At 46.7% G+C, this 13340-nt stretch overlaps 1 long non-coding RNA gene across 1 annotated transcript in view; it reads right to left on the reverse strand.

The window, feature by feature from the left end:
• Nucleotides 1-11140, reverse strand: part of LOC129014989 (uncharacterized) — a 35575-nt gene extending 24435 nt beyond the window's left edge. The window contains exons 1-2 of the long non-coding RNA XR_008494486.2: nucleotides 11018-11140; nucleotides 1620-1708 (exon numbers count right to left, since the gene is read on the reverse strand). This is a non-coding gene — a long non-coding RNA (uncharacterized LOC129014989). The remainder of the gene's footprint in view (nucleotides 1-1619; nucleotides 1709-11017) is intronic.
• Nucleotides 11141-13340: the final 2200 nt, after the last annotated feature.

The following is a 13340-nucleotide window of genomic DNA, read 5'->3' on the forward strand; positions in this document are numbered from 1 at the left end:
CACCTCTGATTGTGTTTAGGTTTTAGCCACCAACAGAAAAAAAAATTTAAATACCAAAACGGGATATGAAAGTGCATTGCTCTGTAAGCAAAAATTTGTCACATGAAAGTTGAGGAGGGTCTTATGTGAAATGCAATTCCTAGTACACGTCAACTCATCCCCAGCTAGGACAGCTTCCAGAACGTGCTGCTAAACTTGAGGTTGTGACCCTGCAGCCATGACACTCAACCACCCCTCAACCAGAGCTCACCTCATTGCTCTACAGCAACAGTTTTAACTACTGGGGCCTGCCTGGAGCTTGAGGTGATCCTGGGACCTGCTTCCCACCAGGGAAGGCCTGAGTGCTCTTTAATCTTCTTAGAGCAAAATCCACTGAGCAAAATTATGATTTGATATGGCTGCACTTAACCAATAGAAACTCATAAACCATCTTAACATCATAATGCATTGTGAAAAAGAATTGCTAAGTACCACGAAACATATGAGAACCCCAGGCTTCCATTCATCTCTAGCTTTATGCTAGGGCAGCATATTAAAGTGATTTCAACTTCAGAACAGAGCTCCCCAAAGAGTGCTCCAGTCTTAATTAAAATGTCAATGAAATACAAAAGTGCATAAGGGACACTTTCCGAAATCATTCCTTTTTAGCTTCTGGATGGCTGGCTCACCCTTTCCTCAAGTCTGCCTGCATGCCCACTCAACACAGGCACCCAAACTACCTTTCTTTTCTGCCATGAGGGAGCCCTTACCTAGACTTTGTGGTTTTGTTGTTGTTGTCGTTGTTTGTTGTTGTTGTTGTTTCTGTTGTTGTTGTTGTTTCTGTTGTTGTTGTTGTTTTTGAGACAGAGTCCCACTCTATTGCCCAGGCTGGAGTGCAGTGGTGTAGTCTTGGCTCACTGCAACCTCTGACTCCCAGGTTCAAGCGATTCTCTTGCCTCAGCCTCCCGAGAAGCTGGGATTACAGGTGCCTGCCACCATGCCCGGCTAATTTTTTTATTATTTATTTATTTTTTTGTATATTTAGTCAAGATGGGGTTTCGCCATGTTGGCCAGGCTGGTCTCAAACTCCTGACCTCAGGTGATCCGCCCACCTTGGCCTCCCAAAGTGCTGGGATTATAGGTGTGAGCCACCGCACCCAGCTGCTTAGACCTTTTACCATTCCCATGGGAGACTGGAGTGAGGTGGGCTGCAGAGTCTTCTCTGCATCTTAAGTTAAGGCATTGGTTAACATTGCCTGGGTGCGCAACCCAGAACTGCAGAATGCTGGATGAAGGGAAAGATTAGGGTAAAGTAAGAAAACACCAGCCTCAGACTGGCTGGTGCAGCATCAGCAAACTGAGAGGAACAAGAGTGACAAAAGATTTTCTTTAAGTTAAGAGTTGATAAAGCAGATACCTATGGGGCTGACCAAGTGATGTAGCTGAGGATATTGGGGAGGTGTGGGGATAGTAGGGAATGGTAGGGACTGTGGTGAACCAGAAATCATTCTCCTTTCAAAAGGAGCAGCTGCTATTCAGCTTCAAGATTGTTTTCATGTGGAGTGCAAACCTGGTGTTACAATGTCTTTTGATTTCTTTTTTTTTCAAGAAAAGCCAAAGCCAGCTGTGGTAGCGCTTACCTGTAATTCTAGCTACTTGGGAAGTTGAGGCAGGAAGATTGAGCCCAGGAGGTTGAGGTCAGTCTAAGCAACGTAGCATAACCCTTTCTCTTAAAAAAAAAAAAAGAATAAAAGCCATAAATCTGCATTTTTAAGATGTGAAATCTCCTGATTTCGCACTGGCTACTAATTATTTGAAACCCTTGTGAGGGTCAACTCTATTATACACACACGAAATGTATGTGGACAAACTCTGGCCTTCAATCCTGGGAGGGGGCTGTTAGGCCTCTGCTTTGTCCCTTTTCTTAATTTTAATATCCATTCATCCATCCCTCCATCCATCCCTTTATCCATCCATCCATCCATTCATGTATCCATCCATTCATCCATCCTTTTATTTATTCATCCATCCTTTTATTTATTCATCCATCCATTCATCCACCCTTTCATTCATTTATCCATCCATCCATTCACTCATCGATCCATCCATCCATTCATTCATCCATCCATGCATTCATCCATCCATCTATTCATTTGTTCATTCACCTATTCATCTATTTATATATCCATCTCTACCGAATATTTATTAGTGCCTTCAGGTGTAAGATAATGAGATAGAAATGGGAATGAGTCCAACCCCAAATCCAATCTCATCTCCAGCCTTATCCTGGTCCTATTCTTGACTTTGGAGAGGGAGACAGCCACGTATAGGTTTTAAATAATATTGTGTGCATACTTTTACAGGCCAGGGATTAAAAGTCAATGCTGGCTGGGCCCCATGGCTCATGCCTGTAATCCCAGCACTTTGGGAGGCTGAGGTGGGAAGATTGCTTGAGGCCAGGAGTTTGAGACCAACCTGAGCAACATAGCAAGACCCTGTCTCAAAAAAATAAATAAATAAATAAAAAAGTCAGCTGTGTATGGTGGTGCATGTCTGTAGCCCCAGTTACATGGGAGGCTGAGGAGGGTGGATTGCTTGAACCAAGGAGGTCAAGGCTGCAGTGAGCTATGATGGTGCCACTGCACTCCAGCCTAGGTGACAGATGAGATGTCTCTAAAAATAATAGAAAACTAAAAATTTTAAATGTCAGTGTCCTTAGACCTGTCTTGGCCTCTCAGTTGTGTGTGACCTTGAGCGAATGCCTTTCCATCTTTAGGCTTCTCCTTTTCCACAGCACAAACCAGAGAAACATTTATGAGACTTTAAGTTGGCACAGTGGTGATTTCTGCTCAGTCCTTGATCTCATCTCAGACCCAAGGCCAATGCTGATCTTTGTGCTGACATCAACTCTGTTTAGAGAGCTTGTCTTAATAGGCTCTCCTGCTTGAATCCGCCCATGACTTCCTCCTTGTGCCCTGCCTGGACCATAGCCACAAGAAATGCCTCCATAATTGCTGATTGCAGCATTTCGAGTCTTTAACAATGGAGAGCCTACAAAAGTGGCATCCATCACCACCTCAGAGAGTAGTGACTGCCTGGGCGATAGCCAGAGAGCTATTGCCAAATGAGGGATTTCCTCCTCTGTCTCCTGGCAGTCCTAACCCTGTCCTTATGCATTGTGGGGGCAGATACTTTTTTTTTTTTTTTTTTTGAGATGGAGTCTCGCTCTGTTGCCCAGGCTGAAGTGCAGTGGCGCGATCTTGGCTCACAGCAAGCTCCACCTCCCAGGTTCACACCATTCTCCTGCCTCAGCCTCCCAAGTAGCTGGGACTACAGGCACCCGCCACCATGCCTGGCTAATTTTTTGTATTTTTTGAGTAGAGACGGGGTTTCACCGTGTTAGCCAGGATGGTCTTGATCTCCTGACCTTGTGATCCGCCTGCCTTGGCCTCCCAAAGTGCTGGGATTACAGGGGGGTCACGTACTTTTAATAACGCGGGGAAGGCAGGCCCTGCCTCACAGATGGTGGCCCTTCTTGCTGTTGATGTGAGATCCCTGGGAAGATGCCAGCCATAATCATCCACCACCTGATGCCACAGATAGCTTGTGAGGGCAATGCCCCTTGACTCCCACTTCTGCTTCCCCGGTACCTTGCACAGAGATGCCACATAGCAGGGCAACGTTGGTAGATTAACTGACTCACTGGGGAAAGAATCGTTTCACTGATGGAGAATTCAGGAGCCAGAAAGGAGAAGAAACTTGCCTAAGGCCTGTTCCTCTCTTCTCCCTCTCACGTCTTCATACACACCACGCACGCACACACACACACACACATACACACACACATCCAGATATCAGACAGGCACACACAGTCACACATAGACACTCACACAGAGATACTCAGTTCCCAGACAGACACAGTCACATGCAGACACTCACACTTACACATAAACACTCAGATACCAGACAGACACACACACTCACACTCAGATGCTCACATTCACACATAAACACTCAGATACCAGACAGACACACACACTCATACAGGGACACTCACACACTCACACATTCAGAATGGAAACATACACACATGCACGGACTGCTATAGTCTAAATGTCTGTATTCCCCAACATTCCCATGTTGAAATCTTAACTCCCAAGGTGATGGTGTTAGGAGGTAAGGCCTTTGGGCAGTGACTGGGTCATGAGGTAGGAGCTCTTGTGAATGGAATCAGTGCCCTCATAAAAGAGGCCAGAGAGAGACCTCTTGTCTCATCAACTACATAAGGACATAGCTGGAAGTTACTGTCTTTTAACCAGAAAGGGATCCCCCACCAGACACTGAATCTGCTGGTGCCATGATCTTGGACTTCCCAGCCTCCAGAACTGTGAGCAATAAATTCTGTTATTTTAAGTCACTCAGTATGTGAAATGTTGTTATGGCAGCCCAAATGGACTAAGACACAGGCACACATGCACAGACAGACATACACAGACAGACACATAGACACACCCCTAGAGATACATGCTTACACACTGAGACACACAAATGTACAGACCACATACACATAGATACATGTATACATAAACACATGCACACAAACACATGTATACACAGGCCCATAAAGACACACATATAGACACACGCTGTCACACACACATACACATATAGACCCTTCTCTAACCTTTTCCCTGCCTTTTGCTCCTGGAAGCCACTCCTGTATCAACAGCAATTCACCCAGTCCTCTTGCTCAAACTCATTGTCCCAAGTGCAGAGGAGCCCTCTCTCTTACACCTCTGTCAAAGTTACACACGTTGTCAGGTTCACGCTAAATATTTGACTTCTCATTCAAGTTGCCCCTCTCAGAAAAACCTTATCCTTGAAACAGAGATCTTCTTCCTGGGCCTTAGGAAAAAGAATCAACCTGGAAGGACATTTCCACTGGTGGGAGGAGATTTCCTCATCATTCTTCAAATCCAGTCTTCAGGAAGCATTTACTTCTCTTGAGACATGAGTAGGGAACACACCAATTCATGGCTTTGGCCAGCCTTGACCTTGAACTGGATAAAACATTTTTGTCCAGAGTTGTAAAAATGCAATGTAGCTTTTTTGATAAAAAGCTTAAGATGGGCCAGGCACGGTGGCTCACGCCTGTTATCCCAGCACTTTTGGAGGCCGAGGGGGGTGGATCACCTGAGGTCAGGAGTTCGAACCAGCCTGGACAACATTGTGAAACCCTGTCTCTACCAAAAATACAAAAATTAGCCAGGCATGGTGGCGCCCGCCTGTAATCCAGCTACTTGGGAGGCTGAGTCAGGAGAATCACTTGAACCCGGGAGGCAGAGGTTGCAGTGAGCCAAGATCGCACCACTGCACTCCAGCCTGGATGACAGTACTAGACTCAGCCTCAAAAAAAAGCTTAAGATGATGGTGTTAGACCATGAATGCCCACTTTCTCTGTGCCTATTTCTCAGGGTTTTCATTTTCCTTATCTGCTTATTTTTTCCTTTGTGTCTTAGCTCATGAATCCGTATATGTGTCCTGCACATGGTCGCTGGTTTGGAGCCTTTTGGGGTCTGTTTTCTGATCATCCATCCAGCAAGAGACCTTTACTCAACTGCTGTTCAAAATTTATGACACTGTGTCATCTCCAGCAGACAATTTAGCCATAATTTAACATTTGTGTCCTTTCAAATAACTCAAACGCTTTTTTTCCCATTGTCCTAGTTGCCCTATTCAGGAGGCAGGGATGGGAAAGACATGCCTGGGTTTGCTTTGGCTTTGTTTGAGCCAGTTGCTGAGAAGTAGTATATATTTTGTTCAGCTCATCTGTCTTTCCAGCTTTTGATCAATAGCAGAGTGTGTGTTTTTTATCCAAAAACTAACCAAATGTATTCAACAGATTATATATTAATTTTACCATCATGACATCGTATGAACAGATAATCCACAAAAAAGCTCCATATTTCCTAAAAGTGAATTTAATTATAAGTAGTAATATGTGCTGGAGAATTATAATTATGAAAAGTCATGTTCTGTAAGTCTGAAATGACAGATTATATTTCAAAGGCTTATTGCAGAGGAATTAAAGGACCCAATTTATTAGTTGTAAATGTATGATTATTGCAGCTTTGCTTTACACACACACACACATATACAATCACAGTATATTCTGGCTGGATTTAATACTTATAATCCTTTCAACAAGAACCGTATTTTGCACCAAATCTGCCACTCCATTAATTTGTTTGTGAGACAGAGACAGGCAACTAATCTTTGTCTTTTGATTCCTGAATAGCAATACTTTCAAGTACTTTGTGGGCATGTTTTGTGCCCCTTACTCCCATCCCCACAGAGCGATTAAGAAGTTGACATGGATTGAAGAACAGAAATATTATTGCCCAAAAAGAAACAGAGAGGGTCTCATGAAGGCTGGGAGGTGCTGAGGCTGCAAAGGACTTGGGCCTGGGCTATTTGTTCATACAACGAATATTGAATGTCTGCTATGTTCTAGGCACCATACTAAGTATATTCTACCTGCTACCTCAATTGAGCCTCTCAGAACAACACTCAAAGGTAGATATATTGTAAACTTATTTCACAGATGGGGAAACTGAGGCTCAAAGAAATCATCAACTAACTTGCCCAGGGTAACCAAGTTTACGAGTGGTGGAAGCAAGACGTGAATGCAGGTGTGTTGGTGAAAACATACACTTCGGGGCAGCCTGGCACATCTACAGCCGCATCAAGTAGAGTGAGAGGGCTATGTTTATAACACTCTCAAAGACAGAACTGGGGAAGAAGGAGTCAATTGTGCTGGGTCAAAGTATGGAGGATGGCATCAAGGGAAGCCCAAAAGGATAGAGTGAGACTTTGTAGGCACAACATCGAGCCACACCCTGAAGGAGAAGAAAGTTTCTCCAGGCACAGAAAGAGTATTCCTGGCAGAAGGAACAGGTTGTAAAGTAGACAGGTTCAGAAGAACATAAAGAAAAAGGACCCTGTGTTTGCAAAGGTGTGACAAGGACTTAGAGTGTAAGATAGAGCTGAGGAGAGGGACAAAAGGCAGAGGCAGGAGGTAAGCCTGGAATAGTCCATGGCAAAAAGCCTTTACTGCCAAGCTAAGGAGTTTAGTTTTCTCCTGTAGACAATGGGGAGCCAGTTCATGAGCATGAGTTAGTTGTGTTGGAGGACGAGATGGTCAACTCACTTGCCTACAGGGCCAGATAGGTAAGAGATATGAATGACAGACCCAGTGAGATTGGGTTCAGGCCTGTAATCCCAGTACTTTGGGAGGCCGAGGCAGGCAGATCACCTGAGGTCGGGAGCTCGAGACCAGCCTGACCAACATGGAGAAACCACGCCTCTACTAAAAATATAAAATTAGCCAGTTGTGGTGGCGCGTGCCTATAATCCTAGCTACTCAGGAGGCTGAGGCAGGAGAATCGCTTGAACCCGGGAGGCGGAAGTTGCGGTGAGCCAAGATCCCGTCATTATACTCCAGCCTAGGCAAAAAAAGTGAAACTCCATCTAAAAAAAAAAAAAAACAATAATAAAAATCAGAAACAGCACATCCTAACAGCAACCATCCTAAAAGGGTGGTTCCTATTTTGTTCCAGTTTACTGTGGATACTGGGAATTTGCTAAGAAAAGCTAGAAATATTAGCGACTTGGTAGACTGATTGCAAAAATAACCCCAATCTTCCACCTCTTTAAACTTTTTATAAGTGACTTTGTACCCTCTCCCATTGCAAGTTAGAGTCTATTTTCCCACCCACTGAATCTCCTTTGACTCACTGAGTGTGTCAGAAGCAAAGTTGTGTCTGTTCCGAGCCTAGGCTTCAAGTGGCCTTGCACATTTCCATCCTCTGCCTTGGAAGCTGCCTCCACCATGAAGACAAGCCCAGGATGCACTGCTGGGGACCAGAGCCCACATGGAACAGAGCCACGCCATCCCATGGGCTGCCTAGACCCACCCAGCTCAGCTGACCCATCAGCTCTGCAGACGAAAGAGAGCCCAGCCCAGATCAGCTAAGCCTGGATCAGCAGAACCACCCAGCCAGCCTGTAGACTAATTTTTTAAAAATGTTATATGAAACCATTATGCTGATACAGCAACTAATTCATGTTTTAAAAAGCAGCTCAGGCCAGGCACCGTGGCTCACACCTGCAATCCCAGCACTTTGGGAGGCCAAGGCAGATGGATCACTTGAGGCCAGGAGTTTGAGACCAGTCTGGTCAACATGGTGAACCCCTGTCTCTACTAAAACAACAAAAATTAGCTGAGTGTGGTGGCATGCACCTGCAATCCCAGCTACTCAAGAGGCTGAGGCAGGAGAATCGCTTGAACCCAGGAAGCAGAGGTTGCAGTGAGCCGAGATCACGCCACTGCACTCCAGCCTGGCAATACAGCGAGACTCTGTCTCAAAAAAAAAAAAAAAAAAAAAGCAGCTCTATGTGACTCCCTCCCTCCCCCTACAAAAAAATAGAGGGTTCAGAGACAGTCAACAGCATTTCTGGTTCAACAAGCATCAAAACCAGCTGAGTTCTAGGTCACTGGAGTGGGGCAGAGGAGAGGTCTAAGAACATTTCACACCCTGACACCAGTCTGTCCTTTTCTTGGGGGTTATTTCCAACCACGGACTCCCTTGCAGCCTCAGAATCCCCGAAAGCAGCTCGTCCAGGCCCCACCCAGCTTCCCTCCTGCAGTGCCTATGCCCAGTTCATGCACCAGTCTCCAATCCAGCCATCTCCTCTCACCCCTGGCCCTCAGCTTCATTTGTCTGGGCCTGTGTCACCCAAGGTCTTGGAACCCTATTAGGTTGGTGCAAAGGTAATTGCGGTTTTACCATTGAGAGTAATGCAAAACCACATTTACTTTTGCACCAATGTAATAGATGCTGAAAAAACGGCCTTGTTTGGGAGCTCGGGACAGCAGCTGGCAGAATTCAGAGAGACAGGACTGACTGGGATCCCCACAATCCTCACTCCCCTGGGGAATGTCCCCTCCGAAAAGCACCCTGCAGCCCCCGAGCTGATTTCATTGGGATATGCAGGAAGCCAACCGCTCCTGCTCACAACAACTACTCAGCACTGACTGTGTTTCAGACACCATCCTCAGCATCAGATGAGCAAAATCTAATACTCTCAGACGCCATCTGAGGTGGGCTTACTGAATATCACCCTTGGAAAGATGTGGAATTGTAAAAGAAGAAAAAAGGACCTCCCTTTGCTAGAGTGGGGTCTTATTCCCGGCAGCCAAAGAGGCCAGGGCTGAAAAATGCCCAACTGGCCTCTGAAGCAGAATCTCACGATGAAACAAGCCTCAAACAGCATTTACTAGCATTTCTGGTCATGGCTGTTATGGATGAAATGGTGCCTCACCTTCTGCACCCGCTCTGGCCCCCACACCTTCTATGTTCCTATCTCAGGGATTCTCCACAGGGACCTGGAAGGACAGCTGAGTGGACTGAGAGACCACGTGGGGCCACTGTGAGGGGTCAGGGGACAGGGAGAGTGAGCTGCCCAGGGTGACTGCAGAGAGGGGAGCTTGGGGAACAGAGAGAGACCACAGGGAGAAAGAGCTGAGTGTAGCCTGAGCCTGTGATTTTCAAGCCCCCCAGCTGGCCTCCCAGGGTTCTTGTAATCATACTCCAACTCCCTTCTCCTTAGTTAGTCTAAGGGGGCTTCTGTTTCTTGCTCCCAACTGCTGCCTCACTAAGATAGACTCATTTTCAGATCTCTCTACGAATTGCAGCCTTTCCTGCAATTCCTGCCCGGGGATGGCTGCTCCTCCAGGCCTGGCCTGGATGGAAGGTTCCAAGGGAGAACCTGCAGCATTGCTGCTTCTGCAGCATCATCCACCTCTGAGAACCACTCCAGAGGACAAGCTGAGGAGCCTTCCAAGAGCTCCACGTGTCTGTCAATGCCTTCAAAACCTGGTCTCAGTGCATCCTTTTTGCACCCACAGCCAGATAGCTGACCACACAACACCAGGATAGAGGGGCCCCACCCTTTTTCTGTCATGGGAAAGGAAATTGCCCAGGGAAGGCCTTGCCCAGTACAGACATGGCAGGCAATGCTGAGAGCTACAAAATCCTTCTAGAAGCTGTTGTCTTTCAGTTATTAAGACTATAAGGGCTAGGCATGGTGGCTCACACCTGTAATCCCACCATTTTGGGAGGCTGAGGTGGGTGGATCACAAGGTCAGGAGTTTGAGACCAGCCTGGCCAACATGGCAAAACCCTGTCCCTGCTAAAAATACAAAAAAAAAAAAAAAAAAAAAAAAAAAGCACATGCCTGTAATCCCAGTTACTTGGGAGGCTGAGGCAGGAAAATTGCTTGAACCTCGGAGGTGGAGGTTGCAGTGAGCCGAGATCACACCACTGCACTCCAGACTGGACAACAAAGCAAGACTCCATCACGGAAAAAAAAAAAAAAAGAAGGCAGGCTGCCTAGCTTAGCTTTGCCATGACTAATCTACTTACCAGCTAAGCAACATTTGTGCAAGCTATTTCACCTCTGTGTGCCTCAGTTTCTTCATCTATAAAATAGAGATAATCATTTTACACCCCTCAATAAATGTCTTTTGAATCAATTAATGAATACTTGTAAAACACCTGGCATATTGTAAGCCCTTGTTAAATGTAAACTTTAAATGTTAAATGGTTGCTTTCTTTCTCTCTTTCTTTCTTTCTGTTCTTTCTCTTCTTTCTTTCTTTTTCTTTCTTTCTTTCCCTGTTTCTGTTCTCTCTCTCTTTCCCTCTTTCTCTCTTTCTCTCGGAAGGTCTCACTCTGTTGCCCAGGCTGGAGAGCAGTAGTGCAATCATGGCTCACTTCCTACAACCCCACCGTAAGTCCCTCTGGGATTCCATGATGGAAGTACTTATTCCAATTAGGGTCAAGCTGGAGGAAGAGGCGGCTGTGGCCTAGCTGTCAATTTCTCAGGGCTGGTCATTAGGGAGGAAGGGCAGGAACCAGCTGAGTTCACTGAGAGTGGGAACAGGAGATGCAGAAAGGTACAGATTTGGAAACTGACTTGGGTATCACAGTTAGGGCTCCAGAGGACTCCAGCCTGCGGTGGGAGTTTGTGGGTGTCTGAGCTGTGACTGGGAGGGCAGTGGAAGAAAGTCAAGCTGTGCCAATTTTCGTATTTGAAGAGAAAAGGGAGCAGGAGAACCAGAGTTCTAGGTGACACCATCGAGAAGACAAGCTGTGTTCTCAGCCCAGCCTGGGGGGAGGACTGGGTTGCAACTTACAGGAAAGAGGATTGACTGGATTTTTAGAAAAACAAGAGCCAGGGCTTGTTGCTGTGCAGAGGGATTGGGGTCACCAGCTGGCTGTTGTTACCGTGACTGATTCCTGTTGCTTCGGAATTCAAGGGCAGGAGGCACTTGGGCCACTGGCTGAACCTTGGCTCCCTGACCCCTCCTCAAACCCCGTCCTGGGCTCCACAACATATAAGATGTTCTGATTGTCTATTTCTCCTCTTTTCTTATTTTACTCTTCATTTGGTGGAGTGTGTGGTAGGGATAAAATCTTAGAGATGTTTATCTGAGCCATAGACAGACCTTATAGGGGGTGCATGGGAAATAGACAAGTAATCCCAAGCTCACCTTGCCTGGGTGCCTGCGGAGGGCAATTGCGCACTGGTGGTAGAGTGTGGTGGAGACCTGGGCCTGGGTGAGCAGGGGAGACCTTCCGGACAGGGGCTGGTGGATTAAGGTCATGCCCATAGGTGGGAAGCCACCCACACAGAATCACAGCATCTCAGAAGGGCAGTGCCGGAAAAATCCCCAGGGACCTTATTTTCCTTGGAACACAACACAATTCCTTGGCTTGGCCAACCAGGCCTAGCACATCTGGGCCCAACTTCATCTCCCTTCATTCCTCCACTGCATCAGTAGGGTTATTTGGGTGTAGGCCACAGACGTAAACTCTGGCCAACATAAGCAAAGGGGGATTTGTTAGAATAGGATAAGGGAACCAGACAACTGGAGCAGACATCAAGGTGAGAACACCAGGCCTCAGGGTCCCGCAGCTGCTGTGCCTGGGCTGACATTGTTCCATCTAAATCTATGTCACGCAAGGTCATATGAGTGGGCTGGGCATGGTGGCTCACGCCTGTCATCCCAGCACTTTCGGGTGGATCACCTGAGGTCAGGAGTTCGAGACCAGCCTGGCCAACATGGTGAAACCCCGTCTCCACCAAAAATATAACAATTAGCCAAGCCTGGTGGTGGGCATCTGTAATCCCAGCTACTCGGGAAGCTGAGGCAGAAGAATTGCTTGAACCCGGGAGGCAGATGTTGCAGTGAGTCGAGGTCATGCCATTGCATTCCAGCCTGGGTGACAAGAGTGAAACTCTGTCTCAGAAAAAAAAAAAAAAAAAAAAAATCATATGAGTGTCCCATTGGCTCAGCCTAGATCACAGCCCCACCCTGGCAGGGCAGTAGGAGGAAGGCTTAGAACTGTCTTGACTTCTGAAGAGGGCAGGACAGTAACCCAATCCACCTTCCCAGCAACACTGTCCTCAGTGGGGAGGAGGGACAATTCCCAAGGAGGTGGGGACACATGTTCTCCAACCAAACCCACAAAAGCTCATTGTGTCTGTCACTCTGCTCCAGCCACAGTGGCCTTGTTTCTGTTCCTCAAACACAATAAGCTTGTTCCCACCCCAGGGCCTTTGCACTTGCCATCTGCTCTACCTGGAACACTATTCCCCTTGTTCTGCATGTGACTGCTTCATTTTCCTCCTTCAGGATGCAGACCTAACAAGGGCCTCCAAGAGGCCCTCCCTGACCACCCATTCTCAAGTTGCCCCCATCAGATAATCTTGACCTCATCCCTCCCAGGTCTCCCAGCCATCTAAAATTACCTTGTTTATGAGTCTGTTTGCTCTGTATTGCCTGTCCCCCCACTGGAATGCAAAACACCACAAGAGCAATGACTGTGGTTAATTGCTGCTATATATCCAGCACTCAGCACAGGGCTTAATAAACATTTACCAGGCAAATAAACATATAAAGACAGAGAGCCCCAGAGGGAGGGTGCTTTGGCCAAGGATGCCCAGAGAAAATGCTGATGTCATTGAGGGTGCAGAAGCCAAATCTTGCCTGCTCCAGGGGCACTGGATGGTACCAGCCTAAGAGTGTGGGCACCAGAGCAGATTGCCTGGGTCAACACTCACTCTCTGTGTAACCTTGAGTGAGTTTCTTAACTTCTCTGTGCCTTGGTATCCTCATGCATAAAGAGATGACCATAATAATAATGCATTCTCAGGGGCTGTGGCAAGGATCACATGAACTAATACATGTAAAGTACTTAGAACAGGGCCTAACAGTATTGTAACACTGTCAACA

The sequence above is a fragment of the Pongo pygmaeus genome, chromosome 18 (assembly GCF_028885625.2).
Source record: "Pongo pygmaeus isolate AG05252 chromosome 18, NHGRI_mPonPyg2-v2.0_pri, whole genome shotgun sequence".
In the NCBI taxonomy this organism is placed as follows: Eukaryota; Metazoa; Chordata; class Mammalia; order Primates; family Hominidae; genus Pongo; species Pongo pygmaeus.